The following is a 15,526-nucleotide window of genomic DNA, read 5'->3' on the forward strand; positions in this document are numbered from 1 at the left end:
AGGACAGAATGTTTGGTGGGCTCATCAGGTCCTATTTACTTCTTATACGCTCTGGCTATGTAATGAGTCACTTTGTTTTTGACATATCTCTTATAGTAGTTACATTTTCAAAATGTGTTTTAAGGTCCGTTATTTTCTTTCAGATACACACTAAGAACAATGAAATTAATAAACATAAATAGATATCCCTGATTCCCAAAGAGTAACATACTTCATTAGTTCAAAGGTCCAGTTTTTCCATGAGCAATTGTTTGGTTGGTCGTTTGAAGGATGGCCACATCAGAATTATCAGAGTGTGCTAAAAAGGCTTGGATTTCATTAGAAGGTGTGTGTGCCAACTGCTGAAGCCAAAGTGGGTGAGCAAGTAAATGTGGTGAAAAAAGCTGATGGTGCCCGGCTATCAAAAGAGATAGTGACTGGGGTCTTAAAGGCTTGAAGATAAACAAGCGGCCATCTAGCTCAGAAGAAACAAAGCCCACATGGAAGAACACACCAGCCTGAGTGAGCGAGTGATCCCAAAGGGATCAGTTATCAGGCATCAAAGAACAAAAAATCATCAAATCATTGGCTGCACACCTCCATGATAGGATCGCTGAAGACAAATGGGTGCATAAGCAAATGTGGCGAAGAAAGCTGATGGTGCCCGGCTATCAAAAGAGATAGTGTCTGGGGTCTTAAAGGCTTGAAGATAAACAAGCGGCCATCTAGCTCAGAAGCAAAAAAGCCCACATGGAAGAAGCACACCAGCCAGTGCGATCACGAGGTGCCCAAGGGACCAGGTATAAGGCATGCAAAAAAAAAGAATGTGTATGTATATATATATATATAGATGTAGATATATATATAGATATATATACATACCATATTGAATGAAGTGCAGAGTGGAGACCCAAGGCCCAAGTGTCGGTCACTGGAGATCCTCTCATAGAGGGGTTTAGGAGAGGAGATGGGTCAGTCAGGGTGCGAGGTAGTACCGATGAAGCACACAGCTTTCCCCCAGATCCTGGATGCTTCCTCCCCCCAACTACCATGATCCGAATTCTACCTTGCAGGGCTGGATAGGGCAGAGGTTGTACACTGGTACATATGAGGGCTGGAGACACAGGGAATCCAGGGTGGATGATACCTTCAGGACCAAGGGTGTGAGGGGCGATGCTGGGAGAGTGGAGGGTGAGTGGGTTGGAAAGGGGAAACTGATTACAGGGATTCACATGTGACCTCCTCCCTGGGAGAGGGATGGCAGGGAAATGGGGGAGGGAGACTCTGGATAGAGCAGGATATGACAAAATATCGATGTATAAATTGCGAAGGGCACATGAGGGAGGGGGAGCGGAGAGGGAGGGGAAAAAAAGGAGAAGCTGATGCAGGGGGCTTGGGTGGACAGCAAATGCTCTGAGAATGATTGGGGCGGGGAGTGTATGGATATGCTTTATACAATTGATGTATGTATATGTATGGATTGTGATGGGAGTTGTATGAGTCCCTAATAAAATGTAAAAAAAAGAAAAGGAAAAAAAAAGAAAGAAAAGAAAATGATTAGGGCAAAGAGTGTGCACATGTGCTTTATACAATTGATGTATGTATATGTTTGGACTGTGATGGGAGTTGTATGAGCCCCTAATAAAACGTTTAATAAAAAAAGGTGTGTGTTCACTGATAGAAGACTGGCTCAGCACTTCAGAAGTGCAGATGGATTAAGAATCTCAGATTCTGAGAATCATCCAATGTTGGCTTACATTTTTGTGAGGGCTAAAGTTTGGCAGTTTGAATCCACCTTCTGCGTTATCAAAGAAAGACTTGGGAATGGGCCTCCTTAATTATTACCAGCAAATCAAACTTTAAAACAGTGGTTCTTGATCACTGAGGTTACCACGCGGTGAGATAGATGAGAAAGCAATGGGTTTAAAGCTATCTGGGCAGGGTAGTTCTTTTCAAGGACAGATCCCAAGCCTAGGAAGAGACAAGGCACACATATATTTCCAGGTGGTCTGAGAGTTCTTAGAACACACTATCATTGTCATAGGGTTTGGGAGCCAATAGTCCAAGCAAATATCAAGCAGCCTATCAATATGCTACTTCTGAGGAGGTAAACAGGTCATCACAGGTGATTACAATTCCCTCGTTGAAGATTGGCTAGGTGCTTTTCCTGAGGCTGGGAGAGTCCAAGGAACAATCACATTTGACAAGAAATTCAATTTAGCTGAATCCACAGCAAGAACACCTTTGCGGGTGACAGCCTTTCAGGATTTAGGAAGTGAAGCTCCATTGAATATGTCCCCAGGGTTCATAGTAGATTTGGAGAACCTCATCTGAGGGCAGAATTTTAGAATCATAAGAGTGGTCCATAGCAATAGTTTTGAAGAGGTTCCCAGGGGCCTTACTGTGCACAGCTGGAGAATATTCTAGAAGGCAAACACTCATTGGGAGGACTCAGCACAAGCATGTGTGGGAACTTCTCTGAGATGTTGTCTAGGGACAGAAGGGAGGGGCCAGGGTGCATTGGAGAATCAGGATTCAGTGGGGGTCCCATTGTCTGAAGATCGGGGTTACAGCAGCACCCCGAAGCTTTAGCAGGATGCTGGATCTCAAAACTCAAAGGGGCAAGGTCATCTGTTGATTGTCAATCATCATGCAGTGACTGAGTGGGCAGGTGTACAAGTGTGCTTGCTGTGTGCCTCTTGGTCCTGAACTTCACAGACTGCTGGTGGGCATCCGAGTCCCGAGGACACCTAGTGCGAGTCCCCTTTGATGAAGGCTGGAAATACTGGGCAGATGGAACTGAGGTGGGAAGTGAGGAGACACTGGATCCTGCAGGACTGCTGCCCATGATGGTAGGGACCTCAGGCTGCACAGTAGAGCTGCCTGCTCAGGAGCGGTGTGTGGGATGAGGAAACACTAGGACACAGCCCCCCAAGCCCACTGTCTGTAGCCAGCGTTTGAGAGTGATGCCTGGCCTTGCGGGGCTTAAAGGACCGCAGACTCTGCCTGTTCATTGCATGTGCCCGGGCTTCCATCCAGGCCGTCCACTCCGGGCTGGTCAGTGCTGTGGGCTCCACGTGGTCCACGAAGGTGTAGTTCCTGCCCTATTTCGACAGCTCATAGCACTCGGGTTGCAGAATGCGCACGAAGGCGTCCATGGGAAATGTGACTCTGGATTCCCCGCAGCTGCACTGAGCAGCAGTGTTACCATAATTAACCCAGAGCAGGGTGGCAAAATTGATGGATTCCACAAAGTTGAAACCGTGATTGAAGCCAGCATATTAGCCATAGAGGAATGTGACCGTGAATTCGCCTGCTCCCTGGGTGATCCGAACAAAGGGAATGCCATTCTCCCTGGGTGAGATGAGGGCCACCTTGTGCCACAGTAAGTTTATGCAACCACTGGAACTGCCAGGGAAAAGCTCCCTGGCCAGTCTCTGCAGGCAGGCTCCGTGCTCAGGGGGCACCACATACCACATTTTTGGCTCCCTGAAATGCAGGTAGTTGAAGCTGTACAGGTCCATGTCCTCTGTGAGCCAAGCGGAGGTGGTCTCCCACAGGACACAGTACAGGAGGGAAGTGTGGATGCCTATGATGACAATTCCACACTCCTCCAAAAGATCCTGGATCATTCCCAGGTGTCTGAGCTTCCAAAGCTCAGTGTTTTCACCAAATAAGGAGCCACATACCCCAGCCCCATAAATGGGAGAATCGTGCAAGCGGCTCTTCCAATATGTTCGCTCCAAATCCTCAACATCCCGGTGTGTGATATCTGTCGGTGTTGGCCAAGTGGTGATACTCCTTTACGGTTATGGATTTCTTTGTTTTATGATCTAGCAAAAAGACACCTGTCTGCCCCGTAGCTACCTGCTGCACAGGACTGGCTATCAGGATATCATCCATATCGTCATAGTTCTGTCTGGCTGTCCACTGCTCGGATGGGATTATTTTAGCCAGGCCTGCAGGTGGGCACCTTGGCATTCCATATAAACAATGTATTTGTTGAAATCCTTAAATTCCTCCATGATAGGTTGGAAAGTAATGATTTTAAGACTTGGGTTCTGGCTTTGATAGTCGTGGTAATTCATGGCTGCAAAATAGAGTTAGAAAACCCCGTTCTCATGGATGTTCCATGTATCTTGGAATGCTGTGCTTTTGTTTCTTTATCTCTCTGAAAATCTCTTCCAGTTAATTGATTTCTCTGTGAGAGCAAATGCACTCTCTCCAGGCATGTTGGTTCACCAAGAGAATTCTACTAAGGCGGACAGCTATTGTTTCCCCCAGAGAGAACAGAATTTGTCCACATGGAGTGGGTTTTCTCAGATTGCTCTTGGCTCAGTATGCTGTTCTGGAAGTTTACTTAGTTGGAAGGGTATCTCTATCTGTTGATACTTAGCTCCTGTTGCAATCCTGGGCAATTTCCAATTCCACTAACAAGTTGTGCCTCAAGGAATTTTTAAAAAGTAAATCTAAAGACAGTAATTCAGAAACATTCCACATAAATGAATGTTTCCTGAAATGCTAGTAAAGAATCAGGTAAAGAAAAAATAGCACAAAAATGCTAATATCAAAAATAACATTTATTGTAAAATATGAACCAAGACAACTAACCAAACAAACTCCCTGACATCAGTTCGACCCTGTAGGACATGATGAGATGCCTTTGTTTTTTTTCCCCTCAGGCTTTGTTTTTTTCCCCCTCATGCTCTTTTTTCTCATGCAAAGCCTTCTTCTCCATGAAGGGCCTGGTTAAGCAACTGATGGATTGGCAGCCAATGGGGCTCCACCAGGGCTCTAATACAGGACAGAACAAGTAAAGATTTCACTGAACTTAATAGGAAAAATAAAATTGATGTAGAATGACTTCAACAGTCAACTTAAATCTGGATGAATTATGTTACAAAAAATTAAGCAACACAAAACAGAGAATTCATCAAGCTCTTCCATCCTGATTAACGCTAAAAGCTGAACCTTGGAAAAGCCAGTAGAAGTACACAAAACATTAGCTATGAAAGATGTTTGTGTAACCCTATGTGTTAGACATAAACCTTAAAGTAGTGAAAGCTCCCAAATATTGTGTTACCAGGGGGATGATTCCATCTTAAGAACATAGTATTTAGAAATAATGACCAGCAGATTTGAAATTCAGTATTAACCATCATAGGCAATCCTATCTAGTTCCGGCTTTCTCATCCTGCCCCCTACCCCCCCCCCCCGGGCGATACAAGTAAAAGCAACAACAACAAAAATTGGGTAAAACAAAACAATTCAGAAGTTGTGAAATCTGCATCATTTTATAATTTGAGTCAAGTTCCTAAGTTATACAATCTTCAGAGACATTTTAGGATTAAAACATATATATCCAATTCTCTTCATAAAAGTGAAAGCATAGCTTAAGGAGCCGTGAATGGGGTGGAGGTTAATGATCCACAGCTTCATATCTAACACAGAACCCAGCAGTTCAAACTCAGCGTACATCACATTATTGAAAAATATACCCTCAGACTTTTTTGAAATGCAGTTAAAAACTGTATCAAAGAAATAAAAAATGTGTTTAAGAAGAACATATTTGGCATTTAAAAGTGCTAACACGTTTTGGATTTTTCTTTATCTAATCTGACTTAATAGCAACAGTAGGATTCACCATGTTTTAGTTTTACATAAACCTCACCCTAGCAAACTAATGAAAGTAGAGAGCTTGCTTTTCATGCAGAGAGGCCCTTCCAGTTGCAGTACTAGAGATTATTAAAAGATCAGATCACTTAAATCAGCTGGTTAGTTTGGTACCTGAGTTGCTTTAAAGGTACTTTTCCCCATTGAATTGTCTACTATTTCTCATTTGCCATATTTCCCTTGAAAATTAATAACTAGTTTGAATAAAATGTAAACTGAACATGGAATGTGCCAAACATGGTTTAAATCTTACAGCCCATGCTTTCAAATAATCCTTTTACATGATGGCTATGAATTACAGTTTTAACCATATTAACTACATGCAAAAATTTTGAAAATTTAAAGACGCTTTTGGGCCATGATACTTTAGTTCTTATGCATTTATCTTCTCCACAAACTTATGTCTCTTCTTGGGTGTCATAATGTGGAAGACGTTCCATTCAATTCCATTTCATGATGCCCCAATGAAAGGTTATGCCTGTTTCCATCAGCTTTTGTGAAACAAAATTTGCATTTTTCATAGTACTATAGAGAATAATTTTTCCACTAGAATTATGGTCACGGTCACTGTTAATATTGAAAGTCAGCGGTCATGGGTGTGATTCATGATGTAGTTCTGGTAGACCTCTGTCATCCTTCACAAATGAAGCAGCTTTCCTTCCATTCTTCTGAACATGATCTTCATTCATTTTCTCCAAAGCTTCTATGTCAGCTGAGAAATCAGCTTCATTATCTGCTGAGATGTTTAAGCCTGCAACAGCATTAAGGAGTTCTCATTCATTGAGAGCTCCATAACTCCTCCTTTCTGGAAAGTCTGGGAGACATTCTTACAGTTCCGGAAGAGGAATTCCAGGCCATGACGTTGGTTCTACAGACTGGCTGACATCACTCAACCAGATCTTTCCAGCATGCCACAGCTTGTTATACTCACTGATGTCAGGATGGATCAGTGGACATTCATTATGTAACCGCTGCATCATATCAAGACTTTGATACTGGGCATCTTTCAATTCACTACTGAGCTTTACTTCTTTTAATTTAGGAGTGGGAACATTGTGGCCATAAAAGACATAACTGAAATGTGTTTCTTGAGCATGACAACTGTTGGACAAGGAATTCCAACGCTCTGCATTCTTGAGAAACAGTGCATTTTTTTTTCTGCGCTCATGTGGATGATCTTAGGTGGATTTTGTTTACTGAAGCAGTCTTTATACCTTTAATCATCTTTAATATATGTTCATGATTCTGGAACTCAATAAGGGTTGTTTTAAATACCTTCATAGCACATTGGGTTGGTACAACTTTACTATCCTTTTCATTCTCCATGCTCCCTGCATATGCATGAAAGACAAGAGATTATTTTCTTGTACTAATACAGCCAGTGATTGTCTCCAATACTCCAGAGTGGATCATTTTATACACAAGTAAACACGTCTTAGAATCAACTGCTTTTTCAGCGAATGCTCTTTTTTCTCATGTGAAGCCTGGTCTATTTTATGATTTTGGATTTTGTTCCACTTTGTTCTCCCACTTCACTCTGGACTTTCTTTTGTGATACCTTTCAGAGTAAATTAGCAGTGGTAGCTGGGCACGATATAATTCTTCTGGTCTCAGATACATGGAAGCTGAGGATGACTGTGGTCCATTCTTCCTCTGGACTAATTGTTTCCATATGTCTTCTAATATCTTCACTCGTATTTTATGGTACTTTTGTGCTGTCTTCAGTGGGGTGAATGTGGGGGGGGCGGGTAACAAAGAGAATGGAGGTGGGGTAGGGACTACTAGCATCTGGGTGGGCTCCCTATTGCTTGGCATAGCTATGTTCCAGAAACACAAGGTCCAGTTCTTTGGGGAATTGAAAGCTTGAAGAGCAAGAAGGGAACTATGCACCATATGGAAGACTGGAAGTCCCTCTGTCCACCCCTGTGGACCATGTCAGAAAAGTGACAGCAGTTCTGAGTATGGAAAGCCACATGGTAAGTTACCATTATCTGGCCCTGCAATCAGCCCAGACCACACCCTAGTACCTTTATTTTGAAAGCTTTGTTACATTAACCTCATTGAAAGGTTTTCTTGCTAACAATTTTCTCGTGTTGAATGACACTTGAATTCGAAATATAAGATATTCCACATTTACTACATGCAAACAGTTTCTTTCCTGTGTGAATTATATAATGTGATGTAAGGGAGTGCTTTCGGCTAAAAGCTTTACCACACTCACAGCATACATAAGGTGTTTTTCTACAGCATGAATTCACTGATGAACAGCGAAATGATGCTTCCTGATGAAGGCTTTTCCACATTCGCCACATACATGAGGTTTCTTTCCAGTATGAGTTCGCTGATGAACAGTGATGTTACTGTTCCAGGAAAAGGTTTTTCCACATTCACCACATACATAGGGTTTCTCTCCAGTATGAGTTTGCTGATGATCAGTAAAAACATTCTTCCTTACAAAGGTTTTTCCACATTCATCAGAGACAGTTTCTCTCCAGTATGAATTCACTGATGATCAGTAAAAACATTCTTCCTGCCAAGGGCTTTTCCACATTCATCACATACATAGGGTTTCTCTCCAGTATGAATTCACTGATGAACAGTAAGGTTTGTCTTCCTGATAAAGGTTTTTCCACATTCACCACATACATGGGGTTTCTTTACTGTGTGAAATGTCTGATGCAATGGTGGAGGAGAGGGGTAAAGGAAAACAAAGGATGAATATAAGGAAGAAAAGGGTAGTGGGTGCATGGGGCACTAATCCACCCATGGGGAGGGTATTGTTTATATCTCCACAGGAAAAGTGGGAGCAGACTTCAACCCAGTGCCGCAAGGTGTGAATGCAATATCCCGGCGTGGAGTAGGGAACCAGTGGAGAGGTCTGGGAGGCTGGCCCCAGCACCATAAATTAAGTGGATTCCTGCCCCTCCCCCAAAAAGAATTTATTCCAAAGGACGACATTGACTCTGCAGCTCCGGGTGATGGACATATCTGATCAGAGCACACGGGAGCAGATGAAGGGGCAGGAGGAGAGAGTGGAGCACAGCCTGGCCCACCAGGCCGTGAGGATGATGTTCCTGAGTAGAGCAGGCAGTCCACAGACCGAACAACATGACTGGCCCCACTGTGAGAAATGATGCCAATCAGTGACTAAGAGCGATACAGGGGACAGCACCGGAGACACAGTGTGGGAATTTCACCTGATCTGATCCCACTACACCGAGGCAAATCACAGGGGACTGCAGCGGAACAGCAAGGGAATGGAGTGGCAAGGTCTCAGGGAATGCTGAAAGTGGACTTTGGGGCCAGGGCATGGTGCCCCAACAGACTGGACTGGAAAATGCTCCAAAGGGACAGCAAATGATCCCTGAACTAACTACAAGCTTTTCTCTTGCGAAGTGTTTTGTTTTGTTCTTTGTCAGTGGTTTGTTTTTGTTGTTTTGTTGTTTTGTTGTCTTGTTGTCTGGTTGTATACTGTTGCTTTGTTTTCCTCTGTCTTGCTTTCATGCATGTTAGTGTCTCCACAGGTCTGTCTGAATAGGACAGGCTGGATGAACTATCTGGAGGAAAAACAATGAGACCGACAGTTCCGGGAGGACTTGGAGTGGCGGGGTAGGGGGGTAAGGAAGTGGTGTTAACAAACACAAGGACAAGATAACAACATGGGACCCAAAATCATAGAGAGGGGGGAGTGGCAGGCCTGGTGGGAAATGATCAAGTGTAAGGTTGCTTAGAGAAGAGGTATACTCTAGCCCAGGTGGCGACGAAGCATGGTAGTAGGGCAGGAGGAAAGTCAAGGGAGATGGAGGAAAGAGCTAGGAGTCAAAGGGCATTTATGGGGGTCTAGACAAAGACATGTACATGCAAATATATACAGGAGGATGGGGAAATAGATCTATGTGTCTATATTTATAGGTTAAGTATTAATGTGGTGCAAGGACCTTGGGCTTCTACTCAAACACTCCCTCAATGCATGAATACTTTCTTTTATTAAATTGGAACTCTATGATGCTCACTCTCCCGACACAACTGCTGAAGCCAAAGTGGGTGAACAAGTAAATGTGGTGAAGAAAGCTTATGGTGCCCGGCTATCAAAAGAGATAGTGACTGGGGTCTTAAAGGCTTGAAGATAAACAAGCGGACATCTAGCCAGAAGCAACAAAGTCCACATGGAAGAACACACAAGCCTGTGTGATCAAGTGGTCCCGAAGGGATCAGTTATCAGGCATGAAAGAACAAAAAACCCATATCATTGACTGCATGCCTCCATGATAGGATCGCTGAAGACAAATGGGTGCATAAACAAATGTGGTGAGGAAAGCTGATGGTGCCCGGCTATCAAAAGAGATAGTGTGTGGGGTCTTAAAGGCTTGAAGGTGAACAAGCAGCCATCTAGCTCAGAAGCAAAAAAAACCCACATGGAAGGAGAACACCGGCCAGTGTGATCACGAGGTGCCAAAGGGAGCAGGTATAAGGCATCATGCAAAAAAAAAGATATATGTGTGTGTGTGTATATATATATATATATATATATATATATATATATATATATATATATATATATATATATATACCATATTGAATGAAGGGGGAATTGCAGAGTGGAGACCCAAGGCCCAAGTGTCGGCCAATGGAGATCCCCTCGTAGAGGGGCTTAGGAGAGGAGATGGGTTAATTAGGGTGCGAGGTAGTACCGATGAAGCACACAGCTTTCCCCCAGATCCTGGATGCTTCCTCCCCGCAACTACCATGATCCGAATTCTACCTTGCAGGGCTGGATAGGGCAGAGGTTGTACACTGGTACATATGAGGGCTGGAGGCACAGGGAATCCAGGGTGGATGATACCTTCAGGACCAAGGGTGTGAGGGGCGATGCTGAGAGAGTGGAGGGTGAGTGGGTTGGAAAGGGGGAACTGATTACAAGGATCCACATGTGACCTCCTCCCTGGGAGAGGGACGCCAGAGAATGGGGGCAAGGGAGACTCTGGATAGGGCAAGATATGACAAAATAACGATGTATAAATTACCAAGGGCACATGAGCAAGGGGAGAGCAGGGAGTGAGGGAAAAAAAAAGACGACCTGACAAAGGGCTTAAGTGGAGAGCAAATGTTTTGAGAATGATTGGGGCAGGGAATGTATGGATATGCTTTATACAATTGATGTATGTATATGTATGGATTGTGATAAGAGTTGTATGAGTCCCTAACAAAATGTAAAAAAAGAAAAGAGAAAAAAAAGAAAATGATTGGGGCAAAGAATGTACAGATGTGCTTTATACAATTGGTGTATGTATATGTATGGACTGTGAGAAGAGTTGTATGAGCCCCTAATAAATTGTTTTTTAAAAAAAGAAATGTCTGATGTGCTGTAAGGTATTATTTCTGACTGAAAGCTTTACCACACTCATCGCATATATTAGGTTTTTCTCCAGTAGGCGTTCACTGATGATCAGTGAGGTTCTTCTTCCAGATAAAGGTTTTTTCACATTCACCACACACATGGGGTTTCTTTCCAGTATGAGTTCGCTGATGAACAGTAAGTTTGGTCTTCCTAATAAAGGTGTTTCCACACTCACCACAGATATGCAGTTTCTTTCCTGTGTGAAATGTCTGATGTGATGTTAGGCATTGCTTCTGACTGAAAGCTTTGCCACACTCACTGCATACATAAGGAGTTTCTACAGTATGACTTCGTAGATGAATTTTGAGATGTGCTATCTGAATGAAACCTTTGCCACAATCATGACATACATAGGGTTTCTCTCCAGTAGGAGTTTGCTGATGAGCAGTGAGATCACTGTTCCTGTTAAATCCTTCCCCACATTCACTGCATACACAGGGGGTACCTACCACATGAGTTTTCTAATGTTCCTCGCAATATGTATTACTGTGGTAAACTTTGCCATATTCCAACCCTGTGTATGGGTTTTGTCCTTTATGTGCTGTTTGATAATGTACAGTGAGTTTGAATGATTTGTCGAACCCTTGCCCACCCTGAATGCATTCATAAGTCTTATCAAGAATTTGACTGAAGTGGTGCTCACAGAGGAAAGACTCCTTGAAGAAGATTCTCCCACATTTATCACCTATGCGTGGTTTCTCAGTTTTGTCAGATTCCTGATGCTGAATGCATTGTGACTTCATACTACTGGATTTTTCACAATCAGGGAATTTCATTCCAGTATAAAATTGTTCCTGTTCAATATCAAGAAAAGTTTCTCGTCTCATTGAAAACTACTGACTTCTTTATTTTAGAATTGCGTAAACAATCCAAATGGTAAACACAGTTATTGTAGAAATCAGTTTGGGTGTGAAAATAATGAATGAACACAGATTTGGTAGTTGCTTAATAGGACCGTGAAAATATAAAAAGAATATAAATACAAGCAAGACACAGACCCACAAGGGTGGTAAGGCCTGCTAATTTCAGGTGCTTGAGATCAGATGTATTCATTCCATCAATCTTTCCTGAAAGACAACTAAGTACTAGACAAACGAAATGTGAAAAATGCAGAATGTTCAACTTCGGAGAACACAATTTTACAGGTATATATGAGACTTATGGAAAGCCTACAGTCTAGCTTACAAAACTCATCATCCAGTGTTTTCCTGTGGGGGTGTGCAGATTGCTGTGACATCGAAAACACTGCCACCAGTATTTAAAATATCATCAGGATCACACATGGTGCACAGGTCTAAGTGGAAATTCCAGAAATACAGACTAGGAGGAAGAACTGGTGATTAACTTCTAGAACATTAGCTCCTCAGGTTTAATGGCACTTAAATAACACTTTAGAAGTACTAAGTTCTCAAAGTACAGTCAACAGTAATGATGTGGATGGAGTAATGCTTTGAGGACCTTCACTGGGTGACATGGCATGAGAAAAAATAGCTGCCTACAAACATGTACTAATAATTGGAAGACAGAATATATGAAGCACTATCAAGAAAAATGGCAAGTTGTCAAAATGATATGTTTAAAAACTGATATTGTATATGTTATTGTACTTTAAGCACTAGTTATTTTTAGATTTAAGTGGTTTATAAGGCTGAGACTGACAAATTCATGAAGATTGGTGTCATGCTCATCATCAAAAACAAGTGCATTGCAAGATCTCTCCTGAGTTACAATGTTGCCATGGGTGGGTTAATTTTCACATGCCTGCAAGTAAAAACAATAACTACAAGTGTTATTAAAGTTTTGTACCAACTCTTAAAGCAGACATAAACTGTGGGATCCAGCCTCACAGTTAAATGGGTCCGTAGAAGTAGCATGTGACATAAAGGAAGATAAAGCAGACAGCAAAAAATAGGGTATAGCAGTCTGATCTGTAATGCTGATGAGTGATCGACGTCATTTAGCAGTGTTTATATAGGAGTGAGACATGCAAGTCTCTAGCAGCCAAATACACAACAGAATGGGCAAAGTGTGAATCTGGGACAGCCTGAATGTTTTAAAACACTTCATGGTAAGTATCAGGCTGTGAAGTTGATGACCAGGAAGAGAACATTTGCAGATAAATTCTCTATTGTCTGCATTAAAGAAGCCTGCAAGGCCAGGATTCTGGGTGGAGGGAGGCCTTCATATTTGTATGTTAGAGAAGAGTCCCAGTCATATGGTCCTAATGAAAATTCATCCCCATCATCCCCACAATATCCTCCCATTGTAGTGATTCCTTAATGATACCTCATAGGAGCACATGGCTAATCTCTAACAGCCACCAGCTTTATGTATAGAAGCATACACACTCATATTATATTCCCAGTCAGGGGACAAGTTACTCCCCTCTAACTGCCCTCAGCACTGGTGTTAAGTTACTCAACCAATGAACTAAGGGACCTCCAGCGTAAAGAAACTTCCCACCTCATTATGTAGGTAGGTGTCTGTGTGTGTGTGTGTGTGTGTGTGTGTGTGTGTGTGTTGTGGGGTGGGGATGGGTTTGCATGCCTGGAGTTAATATAAATCGGTGAGTGTATATATTCTCTCTATCCAGCTCAGACCTGACATCATGGATGAGGTGACCGCAGAAATACTTTTCTCTCCCTTTTTATTTCTGCCCCTCAGTTACACAACTGTCTCTTAGGACCCATCCAGAAGGCATGTAAGAGACAAAGGAATAGTTGACTCCTTGATAGCAACAAAGAGAACCTTATTGCTCTTAAAGCTAGGCATCTTTTAGATGAGTAGCAAAAGTTGGATGTCTTTAGGAGACAGCTTTATACTTTCATGTAACGGAAAGCAGTGTAGAGAAAACTCTTTGTACCTGGAGGATTGTGTGTTATCACCTTTATCTATATCCTCTGGACTCTGGACAATTTCCTCTAGCATTAGCCCTTGTCTTCTAAGCCCTGCTGGTAAGAAGTATAGAGAAGAGGCTGCTTACACTTTTATGAAGTTTCTGTTTTCCACAATAAAGAGATTGAAGAGAGGGAATAAAGGGGAGCTGATATCAAGGAGTTCTAAAATAAAGAAAATGTTTGGAAACATTGTGGCAGCAATTGTTTAATAGTGTTTCATGTGATAGAACTATGGAATGTTATGATATCTGTAAGACTCACAATAGAATAATTAAAACTATATATGTATTGAAAATTTAACCAAGGACTTCTGGGAAGATGGCGGATCAGGAGACCAGCATACTCTGAGAGTACTTTCAAACAAGGCGGGTTTACTGTCCAGGTAGCCGAGTGGAAGGAGTCTGATGAGTGAAATATCCACCGGGACAGCACCCCACCCCACACATTTGTCCTGAGCCAGGGCCTCGGTAATCCAGGATCCGATTTGTGGGACATATCGTGTCATTAAGCTCCCGCCACCGCAGCTCCGTCTAGCTATAGTCTCACTCCATCCCCAGACCGGGACCCCGTGCTCCGAGTTGCTTGACTGCTCTGCCGAAACAGGCACAGTGGTGGTGGGACCCCCCACAGCAACTGCCCACTCGAGGGACCCCACCTGGAGAGAATCTTCCCTTTCCCGTGGTTCCCCTCTCCCCAGATGGCACGGATCTGCCCTTGGGCCGCATCCCTCACTCCATTCAACCAAGGCCTGGGTAATTGGTCTACAGGCTACTAGTGGCTGCCTGGGCAACCCCCACGGGGGACCATCCACCCCCATTGGTGCAGGGGACCTCTCCACTGCCACCTCGTATGCCTGACCCCCAAACCCCCCCCCCCCCCACCTTCCGTCAGCCTAGCTCCCGCTTCACTTCCCACCAGCAAGGGCCTTCACCCGGAGCCCAAACCGCTTCTGTCCCTGATGCTGCATTTACGCAGGAGCTACTGCAGGCTGACTTGCACCACCGCAGAGTCCAGTGCCCGCAGCCCGGGGAGCGCTAAAGCCACCTGACTCGGGGCGTTCCTTCCAGCGTTGACATCCCTGGGCATAACAGTGGGTGCTCCTGCCAGTTAGGAATGCGAGCAAAAGGGCTTTGTGGCCCCGCTGGAGCAGCTTTGCCTTCCCCGGTGTGCTGCGCGGTTTCCAGCAGCCTGTGGCTGAGTACTGAGCCTGTTCTGGCGCGTTCCTCCCAGGGTGGAGGGCAGACTCACCGCCCTCTGATCCAGCTCGGAACACAACACTAAGGAGCCTGCGCTGCTCCCTGCCTGCAAGGAGCCGAGGTCGTGGCTCTGCGGTCCCCACCAGTACTGTTTGTATGCTCCAGCTGGCTTTCACCAGTGCAGTGCACTGCGGGAACCCTAGCACCAGTTTCTAAGCCTACCCCAACCCTTTCCAGCTGGTACAGGAGGCGAGCCCTGCGGCCTTTGCCTCCCTCAGCACCCCTTGTGGCCCCAGTCTTTTCCTGCCAGTGCAGGAAGCTTACCCCTCTGGGGCTTCTCCCGCCTTGGTAGCCTCTGCCCACAGGCTTAACTCTACAGGACT

The 15,526-nt window shown here is 43.9% G+C and overlaps 2 pseudogenes; both read right to left on the reverse strand.

Moving 5' to 3' along the window:
* Positions 1-2,840: 2,840 nt before the first annotated feature.
* On the reverse strand, positions 2,841-3,611 carry LOC142427563 (lysine-specific demethylase 4D-like; annotated as a pseudogene).
* Positions 3,612-6,242: 2,631 nt separating this feature from the next.
* LOC142427564 (serine/threonine-protein kinase RIO3 pseudogene) overlaps positions 6,243-15,526 on the reverse strand; it is a 102,143-nt pseudogene continuing 92,859 nt past the window's right edge.

Source organism: Tenrec ecaudatus, chromosome 15, assembly GCF_050624435.1.
Source record: "Tenrec ecaudatus isolate mTenEca1 chromosome 15, mTenEca1.hap1, whole genome shotgun sequence".
NCBI classification, from domain to species: Eukaryota; Metazoa; Chordata; class Mammalia; order Afrosoricida; family Tenrecidae; genus Tenrec; species Tenrec ecaudatus.